The sequence below is a fragment of the Rattus norvegicus genome, chromosome 13 (assembly GCF_036323735.1).
Source record: "Rattus norvegicus strain BN/NHsdMcwi chromosome 13, GRCr8, whole genome shotgun sequence".
NCBI classification, from domain to species: Eukaryota; Metazoa; Chordata; class Mammalia; order Rodentia; family Muridae; genus Rattus; species Rattus norvegicus.
In genome coordinates, this window is record NC_086031.1 from 389192 (window position 1) to 411273 (window position 22082).

Sequence of the window (22082 nt, forward strand, 5' to 3'; positions counted from 1 at the left end):
CCCTTGTAGAGGCAGTACGTAGGGTGATGGGTTAGAGCATTTCAGGAGGACAGACCAGGAAGGGGGATAACATTTGAAATGTAAAGAAAATATCCAATAAAAGTAAGAAAAAGAAAAAAAAATGTCAAGGGTATAGAAATAGCGCAGAGATTATAAGGACTGTCTACTCTTCCAGAGGTTCTGGGTTTATTCCCAGCAAACATTTGGTGGCTCCCAGCCATTTATAATGACAACTTTTGCACTCTTCTGGCCTGCAGGCATACATGCAGTCAGAACACTGTATACATGATAAACAATAAAAAGAAAGAAAGAAAGAAAGGAGGAAAGAAAGAAAGAAAGAAAGGAGGAAAGAGAGAAAGGAGGAAAGAAAGAAAGAGAGAAAGAAAAAGGAAGAAAAAAAGAAAGTTCGGTTTAGGAGGAATAAGCAAATAACATAGATGATTTAATGGATATATAGTAGAAAAAGTGATTTTGTGTGATTTTGGAAGTAAATAAGTGAAAGGAGGTTCTGAGACAATTTGAAGATCATTGATTTCAAATATTCTATAGTATATTTAATATTTCAATATGAAAATTTTCAACTAGTCTATAAGATAAAAAATATTCCAGCAGAAATTAATCAAATGGTGGAATTTCTGAACTGATATGGTAGAAGTTTTTATTTTGTTTAATTCTCCTCTCCGGGATGTTACAACATGTTTATTATTGAAGACATGATTCAGGTGGCTGAGAACACATTGAAGGTTACATCAATTTCTAAAAGTTTTAGACAGTTTAAATTGTTTTGTTTTATCCTTGGAAAAGTGAGATGTTATATATAATTTTATTCTTCATATAGAAGTGATGTTAGACAACTTAATAATTTCTAGAAAAGCCTTTGTTTTTAACAAAGTCTTCAAATGTAAAATATTAATGATTATAATGCAAAGATACAAATGTTAGGATTCCGTTTCTGGTTTGAAGAAATTTAAAAATGCATTTCCAAAATATTTTAAGTTATTTTAGGATTTATCTTCTTAGATTTTTTTGTAAAAATTTAGAGATTTTTTTATATTCGTTCTTTACATTGGATTGCATTTTTATGATTCATGTTTTCTAATAATGACATATAGTTATCATGATCTGGTGTTTCTCTGTTAAAATACCTTAGGAAAAAACTAAACTTATTGAGTTTTATAGAGAAACTAATAGATTCTTAAATATACAGCATAAAAATGGCTGTAGTAAAGGTATAATGTATTATATAATTAAATAATGAGAAGGTATTTCAAATGTCTCCTTATAAAGACTAATAGGTAAGGAAATGATAAAAACATTATTTCAGCTTTAACTATCCCCCATTTTATGTAAGCATTAAAATATGATTATATATGATAATGTTAAGGTTCCTCTCTGCATCTACAGGTTGTTATGAATGTTATTAAGGGATGGGTATGTATAGGGCTTTATTTGTCTAGGTGGGTAGTTAAATCTTATCAATTGGATCGGAGGTTACTGTGTTCTGTGTTCTTTCATGTGGCGAATTAAGTTCAAGAGAGCATGTGGTAACTGGAGACTAGCCACCACAGAATTGGGATGCATATTTCTGTCATTGTGGAAACCTGCCTTAAGAAATAGATGGGTAAATAGATTGTTGCTAGGCTCAGAGAGAAGCCATTGGGAGTGTGATATGGGGTAGGGCAAAGTTGGTGAGGGGCTTTGCTGATTGAGATGAAGATATCTTGGGGCACTATGGTGCCCCAAGCCTTTTTCATAATTTTACAGCAACACCCTAGTGAAACTGAAGCAGTAATGTCTCCCACCTCTCTCTCTCTTTCCTTCTTTCTCACTCAAAAGAAAGAAAGAAGGAAAGGAAGGAAGGAAGGACAGAAGGAAGGAAGGAAGGAAGGAAGAGAAAGACAGAAGAAAAAAGTACATCCCCTGAGGGTTTTAGTGAGAATTCTATGAGACTTTCAAATCATTTTTTAAAGTCAAACCAAATGCCAGATTTGCTGATTTATTTTTGGAGGCCACACCTACCCTGATATGCAAACTAAATAAACACCCAACAAAGAAGGAAAATTACAGACTAACTTTCTTTATGAACACAAATACAAAAATATTCAATAATTTACTTGCAAACCAAATCCAAAAATGCATTAAAAATATCATCCACTATAATCAAGTAGGCCTCATCCCATGGATGCAGAGAAGGTTCAACATAACTAAACTGATTAACATAATCCACCACATAAACAAAATGAAAGACAAAAACATGATCTATACCATAGAGGTGTTGCACGTTTGGCTATTGTTAGACATGTGCATCAGTACATGGTAGAGAAGAGTGAGGCTATATATACACTGAGTGTTCTGATTTGAGAACATCTGAATGACTAGCCTAACACTACCTGAAAAAAGAAGAGCCTGGTATAGCCACCAATCCAGTGCCAGATGGCCCAGACAGGGAGTTAGTCTGAGGTGACCATCAGCCTGTTGCTGTGCCCAAATGGATTGGCAGATCAAACCCAAGATGATCCCTGCTCAGAGCACAGTTGGAGCATAGTATTCCTCTGAATACCCTAGAGAAGACTCCAGATACTCAGAAACAACAGGAACCAATAAGATCCAGGAAATGATGCAGAAATGAAAGAGAAAGAAGCAGGAAAATGTAGGCTCAATGAAGAGACAGAGAAGTGGAGAGTTGAGGGTATTGAGTAACAGCCTGGTATGAGGAGCCAGTGATACCTTAGTAGGATGCTAGTCCGTGTTGTCACAGGGGCTAGGAAAAGGTTCATGGAACTGCAGCAAGAGGTGTCTGTTACCACCAAATACCAGGTGGCCATTCTGCTCTGGGCTGCTGTCAAGAAAATGTTAATGTCTGAAGCTTAAAGAACAGGCCCTAATCCTTGCCTGGGCATAATGGGAGAGTTAGCCTTAGGGGCCTGTGGGTAGGTAAGCTGACACTCCCTTATCTAATCTCAATATCCAGGAAAGTGGTCTTGCACATCACTTGGGCAGCACAGTAGAACTGACCCTAGTGGAAGGAACACAGGCAGGGTGGACCCAAGTGTGAGGATGTGGGTTTTGGAGATCTGGCCCTGCCAATTTTCTGTCATACAATGACATAGCTGAGGGAGAGATGCCCTAAACTGTCCCTTGTCCCTTGAACCTATGGCAGGGAAGAGAGCTGTGCCTGTACCTGTACCATGAGACTGGGAGAATTGGTCCTGTCCCTCAATGGGTGTAATAACTGGGAGTGTGAACCCTGTACCTAATCTGCCTACCAGAATAGGGGTGACCCTGGTTGTGTAGGAAAAAAGGTTTTGGGCTAGCTGACGTGGGAGGTGGAAAAACAGCAGAGTTCGTACAATCTCTTGGTGGTTTTGGCATTGAATAGAAAAGGGCAGAAGAGCTCAAACCTTAGGTATGGGTACAAGAGAGCTAATAGGCTGACCAACTCAGATACCTCTTAGCCCAGAAGAAGAGATTTGAAGTGAACCAACTCAACATCTACCCTCTTGATGAACTACTGGAGTACATGAAGGATCCCAGTACTCTAGATTCAAAACTACAGGATTTGCATGACAAAGTGTAACAATAGGATTATCTGAGAGGAGTTACAGTGATGCTGCAGTTTTGATAGTGTAGCAGAACCTGGAGCCTTGTACCAGAGAAATGACTCATTGCAATAAACATTTGCAAACACAGACATGTAGACAAAAGGGTATATAGTAGGACACAGTGTGGCATACCGTAGTTTCCTCTACAAGTATTTCTCTCTGTTGAAGGAATGATTTCAAGGATGGAGGGTGGGTACCAGGGGACAGAAGATAAATGGGATTGGGGTGCATGGTATGAAATTCACACAAACCCACTAAAAATTAAGAAAAAAAAACTATATGGTCATCTTATTAGATGCAGAGAAGATTATTGATTAACTCCAACGCCCTTCCATAATTTAAAAAAAAGAAAAAGAAAAAAACCTGGAATGATTAGGGACAAGGGATATAGCTCAAATAAGTAAGGACAGTTTACAGCAAGTCCATAGACACCATCAATCTAAATGGAGAAAAACTCAAGGAAATTCCTCTAAATTCAGGAACAAAAAAAGCTTTTCCACTCTAGCCATACCTATTTAATATAATACTTGAAGTCTTAGTTGGGCCAGTAACACAGGAGACTGAGAAGATGCAAATTAATAATGAAGAAATTAAAGTATTCTTATTCAAAGATTATTATGTTGTATATATGTTACCCTAAAAATTCTACTGGAGAAGTCCTGCAGCTAATAAACACTTTGAGCAAAGGTGCTGGGTACACACAATATCAGTAGCCCTCCTATAAATAAATGATCAACCAACTTGGAAAGACATCAGGTAAACAGTATCTTTCATAGTGCTCTCAAGTGAGATAGAATATCTTAGGGTATTTCTAACAAAGAAAATGAACACTGATAGAACAAGGGTGTAATGATAGATGTTTCACCTAGCTTATCTCTAGCCCTAAAGCTGATGGGTTGGAGTCAGCTTTTGTTGTTCCTATTGACAAAGAATGGTTAGCAAGCAGGAGGATGGAAAACTTCTAAAACATTTTATCCTCTAGTGCTGACATCCTGGGGAGATAAAAGGTCTCCTCCAGTGGCCATTTAACATCAAAGAGAGGCCATTCCAAGTTGCAATAAGTGGCCCTTTATCCTAGTTTTTTAAAAATGAATCAGAATAAGATTAAGGTGAGATAACAGTCTGTCACATGTCCAAAAATTTCGTCCAGGCAAGTCCAAGAACACACACACACACACACACACACACACACACAAAACAAAAAACAAAAAACAAAAAACAACAACAAAAAAAAAACAACAAGGCAGACACAGACAATCTATCCCTGTCATGGATGAAGCAACTCAAATGGCCCCACAGGCTGAATACACACAGACCAATTGCTGTCTTTGGGGGCAGAGTACAGTCCATCCTACAGACAGAATAGGTTGGACAATCTGCTCCTGTCACGGGCAAAATTCACACAGATTACACACAGACTCTGCCTGTCTTGTTGGCAAAATACACACAGGCTTGCTCCTGCCATAGGAAAAACAAAACAAAACAAACAAAAAACCAAAAAACAAACAACGACAACAACAATAAAGGAAACAACAACAAAAAAAAACAAAAACCAAAAGCATAGACTTTGGTGACTTTGCCCACTCAAGGCAGAACCAAAGTCCTAGCAACATCGTTGCTCAGACCTGAACCATTCTGGGAGGCTGAAACATCCCCCAGCCCCTCCATAGTTATTATGATGACCCCATCAGCTCATGCTGACCAGAGTCTAAAAGGTTCAATCATCCTCCTAGCCTTTCTCTGGTTACACAAAGGCTCTCTAAAGCCTTCCTGAAGTTTGCAAGCATGAACCAAAAGGAAAGCAGAATTCAAACAAAGAAGCTAGATAGAGAAAACACTGCAGTACCTTGCTCAAGCTCCTCCTCTGATCCACTCCTCTCTTCATGGATCACCCACAGAAGGCAAAATTCCCAACCAATGGACCAAATGTGATGTCTGAATTGATCCTCTTCCAGGACCTCCCTGAATGAGACTCAACAAGGCATTGACATATGCCAAAGCAGGAGGAATTCAATCATTCCAACATGTTGGTGTCATCTCACTTCAAGGGAGAGATTACCCCAATCAGACTCTAACATGGAGTTATATGCCTTGCATACAATTGGGGCAGAATTCAAACAATTGGGGCAAAATTTGCACAATGGTAACTAAGCAGGATACTATTCCCAGTGTATCATTCACAACTTTCAGTTGGGAGTCAGATAGCTTTGTTTAACAGTTTGGCTTGCAACTGTTCCAGGAACTAAACCAGCTTTTTTCTTCTTGGAAGGAAAGGGTCTTTGTGCTCAGAAGTTTGTGACGGAAATTTTCCCACTGGCCCCAGATTAACCCAATTCTGGCTCTTTCAGTATTTTATGGGTTTTCTTCATGATTCAGATTAACCAAAGCTGTATGTATTTGAAATGAACCTATCAATTCAACGCAAGCTGAGACCAAATAATTTCTGAATGTGAGGAGATAGAACTTCTCTGCACTGAGAATAATAAATAATATTAATGAAAAGCTTTTTTATTTGCCCTGAAGTGTAGAAAAGACTATGTAAATGAAATGAACCAAGTGTGTACGTTGGAGCAGACTTCTTTCAGAAGATTTGGTGGAAGATACAATGTTCAACTAATGTGTTAGTGAAAGAACCTGATAATCAGTGAAGTATTTGCATAGTGCAATAGATCTTAGTGCTCACCAGACCAAAAGGCACAAACCTAGGAGTGTCATTTTACATTCTGAGAATAGCAATTCTCATTTCCCAGTTGTCAGATGAAACCAACTCAAACAATTTTGAATAAAACTTTCATTTTGTAGGGATCAAATAAAGTTTAAGTTCCCAAGATCTCCCTGGGTGTCTAACTGGCAAAGAGAGACATGCATGTAGGTAACTGGACATCCTGCTTGGCAAGTTGAGACATGAATACTAGGCAAGTCACCCTCCCAAGTTTGATAAACAAATTAATGTGAACTGAATAAATAAACCACACGAGAAAAGTTACCAAGAAAGTCTCCATATTCTTAAATCCTTATTAGTACAAAAATGTAACTGAATTGACACAGATCTTTCAGATGCTTGTGCTTTTCAAGCTAAATAGCTCTTTAACATCCTGGCTCCAGTTTCAGTTTACCTCTGATTCTGTTTTTTACCCTGATTAATCAGTAATGGCTTGATTACAATAAATTTTTGTTATCTCCTTGAGTTTACTGCACAACAAAGTGAATTAGCCTTTCCTTCTCAGTTTCAAAGTGTGTATTGTCAAAGCTTTGGGCATTATAGAACTTGTATCACATGCTTATTCTATTTATGTGATTAGAACACATAAAATATGTTGTGCAGATCTACTTTATATATTTCCAGGGAACAATTATCATAAATCAGGTTGCTCCAACAAAGTACAGGTAGGTTTTCAGAAGGGGAGGGGGTGCATCTTAATTAGGGTTTTATTACTGTGAAAAGACACCATGACCAAAGAAAGTTTTATAAAGAATGAAATTAAATTGGGTCTGGTTTACAGGTTCAGAGGTTCAGTAAATTATCATCAAGGTGGGATCATGGCAGTATCCAGGCAAGCCTGGTACAGGAAGAGCTAAGAGTTTTACATCTTCATCTGAAGATAGAAAAGAACAGACTCAGCATTCTCAGGCAGCTAAGAGGAGGGTCTCCAGTGACACACTTTCTTGAACAAGACCATATCTTCTAATAGTGCCACTTCCTGTGACAAGCATATGCAAATCATCACATTCCATTCCCTGGCCTCCATTGGCTTGTTCAAACACATGAGTCTATGGAGGCCATATTTAAACATAGTATAATAAAAAAGTACATTTAGTCCAACTCCCAAAGTATCCATAGTCTACAGTATCAACAATGTTAAACATCCAAAGTTCAAAGTCTCTTCGAGAGATCCCACAATCACTTATAAGTAATCCATAAATTAAGACAGGCAGCCAGCTGGGCAAACTTCAAACTCTGCCATTTCCATGTCTGATGTCAAAGTGGTCTTCAGATCTTCAACTCCTTTTTCATCTTTGTTTAACAGCAACAAACTTCTTTCCCCTAAACTGTCTTCACTCCCTCTTAGCAGCTTTTCTCAGCAGATAGCCCATGGCTGCAGCATCTTTAAAATCTTTGGGTCACCAAGGCAGCTTCTTTCAGTGTTTTGGATCCACACATGGTCCTCCAAAGGGCTGGCTTCACTTCTCCAGATTTGTCCTCTGTAGCACTCAGGGTGATCCACTCCACTGGCTCAGCTTTTCTTTGTGATCATCCCATGGTACTGGCATCTCCAATACACTGGGGTCTTTCATTGCCATTAGGCTTCATGAGCAGCCTCTCACAGACTCTCTTCATGGTGCCAAGACTCAACTCCATTGCATGACCCTTTCAGTCCTGAGCCATTGATGGCAACTGAGGGTGCATTTTCTCTAGTGGCCTTCCATAACCTCTCACAGTGCCCAGCCTCAGCTGCTCTTCACGACCCTTTCATGCCCTCAAAAACAGTGCTACCTGGGTACCACTCCTATACATTAACAAGCACAGGGGCAGCATGAGGTACAACCTTGGCTATCTCTGGAACACAGCTTCTTTGTGCTCTTAGAAAACACTTCCCAGAAGATTTCACCTCAGTGATGCTGATCTCTTTCTTAGCTCCAGCTAACCAGCATCAATTGCTCCAGTAGTCTTCTTCTTCTCTTGAATATAAATCCAGAGGCACATGGCCAAAGCAGCCTACTTCTACTGCTTGAAGGAGCTGGAACAGGCTCCCTTGTTCTGTTACATTATCACTGTCTTCCTCTTCTCTAACTCCTTCACTGCCTAAGCTTGGCTATCCTAGATCTTGCTCTGTATATTGACCTTGAATTTAGAGATCTGTATGCCTGTGTCCTGGAATTAAAGGTGTGTACCACCACACCTGGATTTAAGTTTTCCTTCATCTAAATCTTGCTCTGTTCTAGGCTAGCCTTGAACTCAGATATCTGCTTGTCCTTTCCTCTTAGGGTTAAAGGTTTGTACTAAATTGCCTGCAGCTAACTTACCTCTGTGGGATCTTGCCCCACGGTCATTAATTCTTTAATCCAATTTAATATCCTTGAACACAGGATTTAGTTCCCTTTCACTTCCTAGTGTACCTTTAATATTCAAATCATATACTTTGTTTCCCTTTTGTTTTGTTATTCCTTTTTCGAATTCCCTTTTATCATTAAAATGCTCTTCATAAGAGTGAATTTTAATAGCCACACAACAAAATATACACCAGGCAGTTTGAACACTTTTTTGTTTTTCAAAGCATTAATCTATATCTCTTTCATCTTAACCTCAGGCACAATCTTTGGATAATGACAAAAAGCATCCACATCCGCCCAACCCCCCAATATCGCAAAAACAGTCTTTAGGCTGAGAGACTCCGGCTTAGCAGCAGTAATGCCATTTTGCAAGGCTGTACTTAAGATGACTGGTTCAGGGAAAGGTCAGAATAATGAGAACACAGCGGCTGCCAAGCAGGATGTGTGTGGTTGAGCGCCTGGCAACAGGATGATTGTGGTTAAGCGCCTGACAATGAAAAAAAGGAATACGGAAAGCCCCGGGAGAGGTCCCACACCCTACTGGAGGACCGAATCAGCAGTTTTGTTCCAGGAAGGTGGCTAGGGAACTTGCCCCCGGGCTGAACCCTTGCCTCATTAGAATACACCAATTATGTCACTGTAACCATGCATCTGCTTCTGTATGCTTGCTTCTGCTCCCCAGAGCCCTATAAAAAACCCGTCCTTGGTTCCACTGGGTGCGCCAGTCCCCCGAGTTGACTGAAGCGCCCACAGGTGCCTGTGTATCCTGATAATAAACCAAACCCTCTTGCTGATTGCATCCAGTGGTCTCGGTCTGGTCAATGGGCTTGGGAGTCTCCTTCCCGAGGAAAAGTTCTTTCTGAGAACTTTTCAAGGCCACATACTGAAATTCTTCACTGAACCATCTTGGGCTAGGTCCGAAGAGTTCAAATTATCCTCTGTAACAAAGTCTTCTACATTCCTAAGATAGCCCATTTAGCCCCATTTAAAACATTCCAATGCTTTCCAAATCCAAAGTCCCCAAATCCATATTCTTCCAAAGCAAAAACATGATCAAGCCTATCACAGCAATACACCACTCCCTGGCAACAACTTCTGACTTAGTTAGGGATTTATTGCTGTGAACAGACACCATGTCCAATGAAAGTTTTATAAAGGACAAACTTTAATTGGGGCTGTGTTGCAGGTTCAGAGGTTCAGTCCATTATCATCAAGGTGGGAGCATGGAATCATGCAGGCAAGCATAATGCAGGAAAAGCTGAGACTTCTACATTTTTATCTGAAGAAAGCCAAGAACAGACTGAGCTTCCTACTCCAATAAGGCCAAACCTTCTAATAGTGCCACTCTCTAGGCCAAGCATATGAAAACCATCACAGGGGCAATCAAAAAGAATTTTCATAACTCCATTAACTCAATGATTAAATAATCTCTACTATGATCATTGATGTCTTGTATAATTTGTATGACTTTTAAGCAATACAGGAAGTTTTTACTTTTTTTAAAATAGACAACTACACAAAAAAAGATAGTCTTTTACCTAAAACAGGAAAAATAGTAATAACAAATAGTCTCATTAACATAATAGCCTTTATTGCTGTCTTGATTACAAGAAACCTTTTCTCAAAGGAACAACTGAAGAACATGATCTCCCTCAACTCTGTAATACTGCTGAACTTTAAGTACTTGTATATCTTGACATATTTGTCAGATTTTTGATTGTTACTTTCCTGGATAATTTACACACCAAAGAAGAATTCAGCCTTCTCCATTGAACTAAGTGTTTTGTCAAACTACCTAAAAAAATGTTTTCTCTATTCTTTCTATGGAACAGCACAGTGGACAGGTTCAAATGACATGGAGACTAGAAATGGATACACTTGAATCAAAAGAACAAAGAGAAGAAAAGAATGCAAAAAGCCTGTGGCAAGTAAATAATGCAGATGCTTCATACACTATTAAATTAAATGACAATATGTAAGTAAAATTGAAGAAGCCATATATCCAATGGTTTTTTTTGAAACAGGTTTAACTGTCCACATTGAGACTCTAATTTATTGTCCAGATTAACACTGCTTGGAAATTGTGCTTTCATCCATTTCCCAGATCCTGAGGTCTTTTTGTTACTCTTATATACTCCTGAGGGGAAAAAAGACCTTTTGAAGAAACTCATGGTCATAGCCATTATTAAAATCCTACATTTACATCTACTTTTCTGAAACTGGTGTGGTGGAAAAACTCTTGAATTATAGCAATTCTCTTGCTTTTTCACAAATAATTCTTTTGTCTGACTTGTATCTCTCACAAGGTATGTAGTGTAATATGAAACCTCTCAGAGCCTAAATTTGTAGCACCTGAATTTGTGCCAAAGAGCCTGTGGTAATAGAGGAATTGAATTTAATAAAATCTACTTTATGAGTATCTTGGTTAACGGTACTCCATAGTGTTAGAAATAAAACAATTTAGTTGATTGAAATAACATCATGAATTTTCTTAACAGGAATGTGCAGATTGATCTTCATTTGTGTTCCAAACAACTGGAATGAGGCTATTCCAAAACTTGTTCCCTCTCTGTGGGGTATGTTCTTCTAGCTGGGCTCCCTTGTCTGGCCTCAGTGGGAGAGAAAGTGCCTAGGCATGCAGAGACTTGATAAGCCTGGGTGGGGGATTTTGGGGGTGGGGTGTGCTCTACTCACTCAGAGGAGAAAGAAAGTGGGGTTGGGGAAAAAGGATTGTAGGAGGGGTGACAAGGAAGTGGCAGTGTGTAGGATGGAAAGGTGAATAATAAAAATAAATAATTAATTATCTAATTAATTCATTTTTTAAAAAAGAAAAAAGTGTCACTTTCTAGGACTTTGTCCTTTCTCACTTGTTTTTTAATAAAACTATTTCCTTTCTGAGATTTTGTAGTAATTTAACTGTCATCTCAGGCACAGGTGTTTGATACTTTTTTTTACACTGATCATAAATACCAAAAAAAGAGAACTGGTAGAAGAACCTGACCAAATCAGCTCAGTCAGTCAACAGGGTCTCAAGTGAGGGAGTTAGGATTGGAAAAGAAAAAAAAAGGCAAAATTATAACATGATTCCAACCAATACTGAGGCTGAAGTAGCTTTATTCCTTCTCAGTTTGCTTTTTTATCATTTTAGATATATCCAAAACACATGGTCAGATCTTAGATCAAAGACAAAGTAATCAAGTGAAGTAGTAAGTGAGATTACACAAGAAAATAATTAAGGAGAGTTATAAGCAAAAAGATTATATAAGGAAATAATACAGCAATATAGTAAACAAAGTCCCATGATCACTCTTATTCCTATCTAAGCTTACTTTGTTGTCTGAGCCCAGTGACAAATGCCAAACTCCTAGATGTAGCACCAAAACAACAAGTACGTACATTCTTCTCACAATCTCTGCATGTTACAATTACAGACCAATGTTATTCATGTGTTCTAATTCAAAGAGCCAGTGAGAGTCACAATCCCCCATGAAATCATGGGATTGACTTCGAATATCAGTGAAGGTGATCTGCATCTTTTTTTTTTTTTTTTTTTTTTTTTTTTTACTAACTTGAGTATTTCTTCTTTACATTTCGAATGTTATTTCCTTTCCCGGTTTCCAGGAAAACATCCCCCTAATCCCTCCCCCTCCCCTTCTTTATGGTTGTTCCCCTCCCCATCTTACCCCCATTGCCACCCTCCCCCCAACAATCACGTTCACTGGGGGTTCAGTCTTAGCAGGACCAAGGGCTTCCCATTCCACTGGTGATCTTACTAGGATATCCATTGCTACCTATGAGGTCAGAGTCCAGAGTCAGTACATGTATAGTCTTTCGGTAGTGGCTTAGTCCCTGGAAGCTCTAGTTGCTTGGCATTGTTTTTCATAAGGGGTCTTGAGCCCCTTGGAGCTCTTCCAGTTCTTTCTCTGATTCCTTCAACGGGGGTACTATTCTCAGTTCAGTGGTTTGCTGCTTGCATTCGCCTCTGTATTTGCTGTATTCTGACTGTGTCTCTCAGGAGAGATCTACATCGGCTCCTGTCGGCCTGCACTTCTTTGCTTCATCCATCTTGTCTAATTGGGTGGCTGTATATGTATGGGCCACATGTGGAGCAGGCTCTGAATGGGTGTTCCTTCTGTCTCTCTTTTAATCTTTGCCTCTCTATTCCCTGCCAAAGGTATTCTTGTTCCCCATTTTAAAGAAGGAGTGATGCATTCACATTTTGGTCATCCGTCTTGAGTTTCATTTGTTCAATGCCTCTAGGGTAATTCAAGCATTTGGGCTAATAGCCACTTATCAATGAGTGCATACCATGTGTGTTTTTCTGTGATTGGGTTTCCTCACTCAGGATGATATTTTCCAGTTCCAACCATTTGTCTATGAATTTCATAAAGGCATTGTTTTTGATAGCTGAGTAATATTCCATTGTGTAGATGTACCACATTTTCTGTATCCATTCCTCTGTTGAAGGGCATCTGGGTTCTTTCCAGCTTCTGGCTATTATAATAAGGCTGCTATGAATATAGTGGAGCATGTGTCTTTTTTATATGTTGGGGCATCTTGTGGGTATATGCCCAAGAGATGTATAGCTGAATCCTCAGGTAGTGGAATGTCCAATTTTCTGAGGAACCTCCAGACTGATTTCCAGAATGGTTTTACCAGTCTGCAATCCCACCAACAATGGAGGAGTGTTCCTCTTTCTCCACATCCTCACCAGCATTTGTTGTAACCTGAGTTTTTGATCTTAGCCATTCTCACTGGTGTGAGGTGAAATCTCAGGGTTGTTTTGATTTGCATTTCCCTTATGACTAAAGATGTTGAACATTTCTTTAGGTGTTTCTCAGCCATTCGGCATTCCTCAGCTGTGAATTCTTTGTTTAGTTCTGAACCCCATTTTTATTAGGGTTATTTGTCTCCCTGCGGTCTAACTTCTTGAGTTCTTTGTATATTTTGGATATAAGCCCCCTGGTGATCTGCATCTTATATTATTAAATAGTTTGTCAGTACTTAATCCTCAAGTAGAAATAAATAAGTACAACCTCATCAAAAAGAAAAGTGACTTATACTTCAATATACAGTAGAATAATATATATAATAATTACTATGAAGTAGGTATATTGAACATTTATTATCAGTGAAGGTTATCTTTATATATCCATTTATATAGCTGATAATATCCAGATCTCATTATAGTTCATAGGCTTAGGGAGATGTTTCAATAATGAAAACACTTAACTTCACACATAAGAAGATAGGAATTTTGATTCCAAGAACCTACGTACAGGCTAAGAATAGCAGCCTGTTTTTAATTCCCGCAAAAGAGCACACATAGAAGATCCGTGGATCAAGTTTACTGAAAACACTAGCCAGATTGTGAGGTATGAATTTGATTGATATCCTGGTTCAAAGAAGAATAATGTAAAAGAGAAATTAAGGATGATTCCCTGACAACACCCACCTGCCTCTGCCTTCATGTGCATGCGTGGGCGGACACACACACACACACGAACACACACACACACACACACACACACACACACACACACAAACACACTCACATGAATCTGAGGCAATACTTATTCACATACCTGTGAGTAAATACATAACACATGAAAACAAAAAAAAAAAAAAGAAACTTCAAAGTCAATAAAAATTTCCTAGAATCCACTTATTAGTGAGAACATACCATGCATGTCCTTTTGAGTTACCTCACTCATGATAATTACTGATGCTATGATGTGCTATGATGTGCTTACACAGGAGCCTAGTATGGCTGGGCTCTGAGAGGCCCAACAAGCAGCTGAAAGAGTCACATGGAGATACTCACACACAACCAATAGACAGAAGCAGGAGATCCCTGGGGTTGAATAAGGGAAAAGCTGTAAGAAACTGAGGAGGAGAGTGACCCCATAGGAAGCATAGCAGCCTCAACTATTCTGGATCACTGAGATGTCTCAGACAATGAACCACCAACCAGGCAGCATGCACCAGCTGATATGAGGTTCCTGACACATATACAACCGAGGACTGCCCGGTCTGGCCTCAGTGAAAGAAGAAGCGCCTAACCCTTGAGAAACTTGAGACCCCAGGAATTGAGAAAGTCTGATGGGGTCAGGCTAAGTAGTAGGGAGGGCATCTTCTTGGAGATGGGGGAAGTTGTATGGGATGAGGAACAGTCAGAGGGCAGACAGGGAAGAGAATAACAAATGGACTGTAAAAATGATTAAATTATTAATAGTAATAATAATACCAATACTGATAACAAAAATAATAATAACAGTAATAAAGTTTCCGAGTAAAAAAGTTTAGGGAGCCTTGCTCTAATTAGCTCTTTCAGTTTCCTATTTGCTAAAGTCAACCCAGTTTTTATCTCCCATCTCTTTTATACTGTAGCGCTTTCATGCCTCAAAGAAGATCTTTTCTTTCTTTCTTTCTTTCTTTCTTTCTTTCTTTCTTTCTTTCTTTCTTTCTTTCTTTTCTTTCTTGCTTTCACTCTCTCTCTCTCTCTTTCCTTCCTTCTTTCCTTCTTTCTTTCTTTCTTTCTTCCATTTGTTTTTTTAAATTGGGTACTTCTTATTTACATTTTTTTTTATTAACTTGAGTATTTCTTATATACATTTCAAGTGTTATTCCCTTTCCCGGTTTCCGGGCAAACATCCCCTCCCCCCTCCCCTTCCTTATGGGTGTTCCCCTCCCAACCCTCCCCCCATTGCCACCCTCCCCCCATAGTCTAGTTCACTGGGGGGTCAGTCTTATCAGGACCCAGGGCTTCCCCTTCCACTGGTGCTCTTACTAGGATATTCATTGCTACCTATGGGGTCAGAGTCCAGGGTCAGTCCATGTATAGCCTTTAGGTAGTGGCTTAGTCCCTGGAAGCTCTGGTTGCTTGACATTGTTGTACTTTTGGGGTCTCGAGACCCTTCAAGCTCTTCCAGTTCTTTCTCTGATTCCTTCAACGGGGGACCTATTCTCAGTTCAGTGGTTTGCTGCTGGCATTCGCCTCTGTATTTGCTGTATTCTGGCTGTGTCTCTCAGGAGCGATCTACATCCGGCTCCTGTCGGGCTGCACTTCTTGCTTCATCCATCGTGTCTAATTGGGTGGCTGTATATGTATGGACCACATGTGGGGAAGGCCCTGAATGGGTGTTCCTTCAGTCTCTGTTTTAATCTTTGCCTCTCCCTTCCCTGCCAAGGGTATTCTTTTTCCTCATTTAAAGAAGGAGTGAAGCATTCACATTTTGATCATCCGTCTTGAGTTTCGTTTGTTCTAGGGATCTAGGGTAATTCAAGCATATGGGCTAATAGCCACTTATCAATGAGTGCATACCATGTATGTCTTTCTGTGATTGGGTTAGCTCCCTCAGGATGATATTTTCCAGTTCCAACCATTTGCCTACGAATTTCATAAAGTCGTTGTTTTTGATAGCTGAGGAATATTCCATTGTGTAGATGTACCATATTTTCTGTATCCATTCCTCTGTTGAAGGGCATCTGGGTTCTTTCCAGTTTCTGGCTATTATAAATAAGGCTGCGATGAACATAGTGGAGCACATGTCTCTTTTGTATATTGAGGAATCTTTTGGGTATATGCCCAAGAGAGGTATAGCTGGATCCTCAGGCAGTTCAATGTCCAATTTTCTGAGGAACCTCCAGACTGATATCCAGAATGGTTTTACCAGTCTGCAATCCCACCAACAATAGAGGAGTGTTCCTCTTCCTCCACATCCTCGCCAGCATCTGCTGTCACCTGAGTTTTTGATCTTAGCCATTCTCACTGGTGTGAGGTGAAATCTCAGGGTTGTTTTGATTTGCATTTCCCTTATGACTAAAGATGTTGAACATTTCTTTAGGTGTTTCTCAGCCAGTCGGCATTCCTCAGCTGTGAATTCTTTGTTTAGCTCTGAACCCCATTTTTTAATAGGGTTATTTGTTTCCCTGCGGTCTAACTTCTTGAGTTCTTTGTATATTTTGGATATAAGGCCTCTATCTGTTGTAGGATTGGTAAAGATCTTTTCCCAATCTGTTGGTTGCCGTTTTGTCCTAACCACAGTGTCCCTTGCCTTACAGAAGCTTTGCAGTTTTATGAGATCCCATTTGTCGATTCTTGATCTTAGAGCGTAAGCCATTGGTGTTTTGTTCAGGAAATTTTTTCCAGTGCCCATGTGTTCCAGATGCTTCCCTAGTTTTTCTTCTAGTAGTTTGAGTGTGTCTGGTTTGATGTGGAGGTCCTTGATCCACTTGGACTTAAGCTTTGTACAGGGTGATAAGCATGGATCGATCTGCATTCTTCTACATGTTGCCCTCCAGTTGAACCAGCACCATTTGCTGAAAATGCTATCTTTTTTCCATTGGATGGTTTTGGCTCCTTTGTCAAAAATCAAGTGACCATAGGTGTGTGGGTTCATTTCTGGGTCTTCAATTCTATTCCATTTGTCTATCTGTCTGTCTCTGTACCAATACCATGCAGTTTTTATCACTATTGCTCTGTAATACTGCTTGAGTTCAGGGATAGTGATTCCCCCTGAAGTCCTTTTATTGTTGAGGATAGCTTTAGCTATCCTGGGTTTTTTGTTATTCCAGATGAATTTGCAAATTGTTCTGTCTAACTCTTTGAAGAATTGGATTGGTATTTTGATGGTGATTGCATTGAATTTGTAGATTGCTTTTGGTAAAATGGTCATTTTTACTATATTAATCCTGCCAATCCATGAGCATGGGAGATCTTTCCATCTTCTGAGGTCTTCTTCAATTTCTTTCCTCAGTGTCTTGAAGTTCATATTGTACAGATCTTTTACTTGCTTGGTTAAAGTCACACCGAGGTACTTTATATTATTTGGGTCTATTATGAAGGGTGTTGTTTCCCTAATTTCTTTCTCGGCTTGTTTCTCTTTTGTATAGAGGAAGGCAACTGATTTATTTGAGTTAATTTTATACCCAGCCACTTTGCTGAAGTTGTTTATCAGCTTTAGTAGTTCTCTGGTGGAACTTTTGGGATCACTTAAATATACTATCATATCATCTGCAAATAGTGATATTTTGACCTCTTCTTTTCCGATCTGTATCCCCTTGATCTCCTTTTGTTGTCTGATTGCTCTGGCTAGAACTTCAAGAACTATATTGACTAAGTAGGGAGAGAGTGGGCAGCCTTGTCTAGTCCCTGATTTTAGTGGGATTGCTTCAAGTTTCTCTCCACTTAGTTTAATGTTAGCAACTGGTTTGCTGTATATGGCTTTTACTATGTTTAGGTATGGGCCTTGAATTCCTATTCTTTCCAGGACTTTTATCATGAAGGGATGTTGAATTTTGTCAAATGCTTTCTCAGCATCTAATGAAATGATCATGTGGTTCTGTTCTTTCAGTTTGTTTATATAATGGATCACGTTGAAGGTTTTCCGTATATTAAACCATCCCTGCATGCCTGGGATGAAGCCTACTTGATCATGGTGGATGATTGTTTTGATGTGCTCTTGGATTCGGTTTGCCAGAATTTTGTTGAGTATTTTTGCGTCGATATTCATAAGGGAAATTGGTCTGAAGTTCTCTTTCTTTGTTGTGTCTTTGTGTGGTTTAGGTATAAGAGTAATTGTGGCTTCGTAGAAGGAATTCGGTAGTACTCCATCTGTTTCAAATTGTGGAATAGTTTGGATAATATTGGTATGAGGTCTTCTATGAAGGTTTGATAGAATTCTGCACTAAACCCGTCTGGACCTGGGCTCTTTTTGGTTGGGAGACCTTTAATGACTGCTTCTATTTCCTTAGGAGTTATGGGGTTGTTTAACTGGTTTATCTGTTCCTGATTTAACTTCGATACCTGGTATCTGTCTAGGAAATTTTCCATTTCCTGAAGATTTTCAAGTTTTGTTGAATATAGGTTTTTATAGTAAGATCTGATGATTTTTTGAATTCCCTCTGAATCTGTTGTTATGTCTCCCTTTTCATTTCTGATTTTGTTAATTTGGACGCACTCTCTGTGTCCTCTTGTTAGTCTGGCTAAGGGTTTATCTATCTTGTTGGTTTTCTCAAAGAACCAACTTTTGGTTCTGTTGATTCTTTCTATGGTCCTTTTTGTTTCTACTTGGTTGATTTCAGCTCTGAGTTTGATTATTTCCTGCCTTCTACTCCTCCTGGGTGTATTTGCTTCTTTTTGTTCTAGAGCTTTTAAGTGTGCTGTGAAGCTGCTGACATATGCTCTTTCCTGTTTCTTTCTGCAGGCACTCAGCGCTATGAGTTTCCTCTTAGCACAGCTTTCATTGTGTTCCATAAGTTTGGGTATGTTGTATCTTCATTTTCATTAAATTCTAAAAAGTTTTTAATTTCTTTCTTTATTTCTTCCTTGACCAGGTTACCATTGAGTAGAGCATTGTTCAATTTGCATGTATATGTGGGCATTCTTCCCTTATTGTTATTGAAGACCAGTTTTAGGCCGTGGTGGTCCGATAGCACGCATGGGATTATTTCTATCTTTCTGTACCTGTTGAGGCCCGTTTTTTGACCAATTATATGGTCAATTTTGGAGAAAGTACCATGAGGAGCTGAGAAGAAGGTATATCCTTTTGCTTTAGGATAGAATGTTCTATAAATATCCGTTAAGTCCATTTGGCTCATGACTTCTCTTAGTCTGTCGACATCACTGTTTAATTTCTGTTTCCATGATCTGTCCATTGATGAGAGTGGGGTGTTGAAATCTCCCACTATTATTGTGTGAGGTACAATGAGTATTTTGAGCTTTAGTAAGGTTTCTTTTACGTATGTAGGTGCCCTTGTATTTGGGGCATAGATATTTAGGATTGAGAGTTCATCTTGGTGGATTTTTCCTTGGATGAATATGAAGTGTCCTTCCTTATCTTTTTTGATGACTTTTGGTTGAAAATTGATTTTATTTGATATTAGAATGGCTACTCCAGCTTGCTTCCTCTGACCATTTGCTTGGAAAGTTGTTTTCCAGCCTTTCACTCTGAGGTAGTGTCTGTCTTTGTCTCTGAGGTGTGTTTCCTGTAGGCAGCAGAATGCAGGGTCCTCTTTGCGTATCCAGTTTGTTAATCTATGTCTTTTTATTGGGGAGTTGAGGCCATTGATATTGAGAGATATTAAGGAATAGTGATTATTGCTTCCCGTTATATTCATATTTGGATGTGAGGTTATGTTTGTGTGCTTTCATTCTCTTTGTTTTGTTGCCAAGACGATTAGTTTCTTGCTTCTTCTAGGGTATAGCTTGCCTCCTTATGTTGGGCTTTACCATTTATTATCCTTTGTAGTGCTGGATTTGTAGAAAGATATTGTGTAAATTTGGTTTTGTCATGGAATATCTTGGTTTCTCCATCAATGTTAATTGAGAGTTTTGCTGGATACAGTAACCTGGGCTGGCATTTGTGTTCTCTTAGGGTCTGTATGACATCAGTCCAGGATCTTCTGGCCTTCATAGTTTCTGGCGAGAAGTCTGGTGTGATTCTGATAGGTCTCCCTTTATATGTTACTTGACCTTTTTCCCTTACTGCTTTTAATATTCTTTGTTTATTTTGTGCGTTTGGTGTTTTGACAATTATGTGATGGGAGGTGTTTCTTTTCTGGTCCAATCTATTTGGAGTTCTGTAGGCTTCTTGTATGTCTATGGGTATCTCTTTTTTTAGGTTAGGGAAGTTTTCTTCTATGATTTTGTTGAAGATATTTACTGGTCCTTTGAGCTGGGAGTCTTCACTCTCTTCTATACCTATTATCCTTAGGTTTGATCTTTTCATTGAGTCCTGGATTTCCTGTATGTTTTGGACCAGTAGCTTTTTCTGCTTTACATTATCTTTGACAGTTGAGTCAATGATTTCTATGGAATCCTCTGCTCCTGATATTCTCTCTTCCATCTCTTGTATTCTGTTGGTGAAGCTTGTATCTACAGCTCCTTATCTCTTCTTTTGATTTTCTATATCCAGGGTTGTTTCCATGTGTTCTTTCTTGATTGCTTCTATTTCCATTTTTAATTCCTTCAACTGTTTGATTGTGTTTTCCTGGAATTCTTTCAGGGATTTTTGTGTCTCCTCTCTATGGGCTTCTACTTGTTTATTTATGTTTTCCTGGGATTCTTTCAGGCATTTTTGCGATTCCTCTCTGTAGGCTTCTACTTGTTCTCTAAGGGAGTTCTTCACGTCTTTCTTGAAGTCCTCCAGCATCATGATCAAAAATGATTTTGAAACTAGATCTTGCTTTTCTGGTGTGTTTGGATATTCCATGTTTGTTTTGATGGGAGAATTGGGCTCCGATGATGCCATGTAGTCTTGGTTTCTGTTGCTTGAGTTCCTGCGCTTGCCTCTCGCCATCAGATTATCTCTAGTGTTACTTTGTTCTGCTATTTCTGACAGTGGCTAGACTGTCCTATAAGCCTGTGTGTCAGGAGTGCTGTAGACCTGTTTTCCTCTCTTTCAGTCAGTTATGGGGACAGAGTGTTCTGCTTTCGGGCATGTAGTTTTTCCTCTCTACATGTCTTAAGCTGTTCCTGTGGGCCTGTGTCTTAAGTTCACCAGGCAGCTTTTTTGCAGCAGAAAAGTTGGTCTTACCTGTGGTCCCGGGGCTCAAGTTTGCTCGTGGGGTGCTGCCCACGGGCTCTCTGCAGCGGCAGCAACCAGGAAGACCTGTGCCGCCCCTTCTGGGAGCTTCAGTGCACCAGGGTTCCAGATGGTCTTTGGCTTTTTCCTCTGGCGTCCGAGATGTGTTTGCAGAGAGCAGTCTCTTCTGGTTTCCCAGGCTTGTCTGCCTCTCTGAAGGTTTAGCTCTCCCTCCCACGGGATTTGGGTGCAGAGAACTGTTTATCCGGTCTGTTTCCTTCAGGTTCCGGTGGTGTCTCAGGCAGGGGTCCTGCCGCTCCTGGGACCTCCCCCACGGGAGCCCAGAGGCCTTATACAGTTTCCTCTTGGGCCAGGGATGTGGGGCAGGGTTGAGCAGTGTTGTTGGTCTCTTCTGCTCTGCAGCCTCAGGAGTGCCCACCTGACCAGGCGGTTGGGTCTCTCTCTCGGGGTCTGGGCCTTATTTCCATTTCAAATGTTATTCCCTTTCCAGTTTTCCTGTCTATCAGCTCCCTAACCCCTCCACCTCCACTTTAATAAGGATGTTCCCCTCCCCATTCATCCCGCATTATGGTCCCCCCAACAATCCCCAACACTGGAAGTCCAACTTTAGTAGCAACAAGGGCTCCCTTTGCACTGGTGTCTCAATAAGGCTATTCACTGCTTTATATGCAGTTGGAGTCTGGGTCAGTCCATGTATAGTCTTTGGGTATTGGTTTAGTGCCTGAAAGCTCTGGTTGGTTGGCATTGTTGTTCTTATGGGGTTGTAAGCCCTTTCAGCTCTTTCAATCCTTTCTCTAATTCCTATAATAGGGGTCCTGTTCTCAGTTCAGTGGTTTGCTGCTAACATTCACCTCTGCATTTGACATGATCTGGCTATGTC

At 39.7% G+C, this 22082-nt stretch overlaps 1 non-coding gene across 1 annotated transcript; it reads left to right on the forward strand.

The window, feature by feature from the left end:
* The first annotated feature begins 2260 nt into the window (after positions 1-2260).
* LOC120096408 (small nucleolar RNA SNORA17) lies at positions 2261-2388 on the forward strand. Its single transcript, XR_005492834.1, has one exon. It is a non-coding gene; the product is annotated as a small nucleolar RNA SNORA17 (small nucleolar RNA).
* The last annotated feature ends 19694 nt before the right edge of the window (positions 2389-22082 follow it).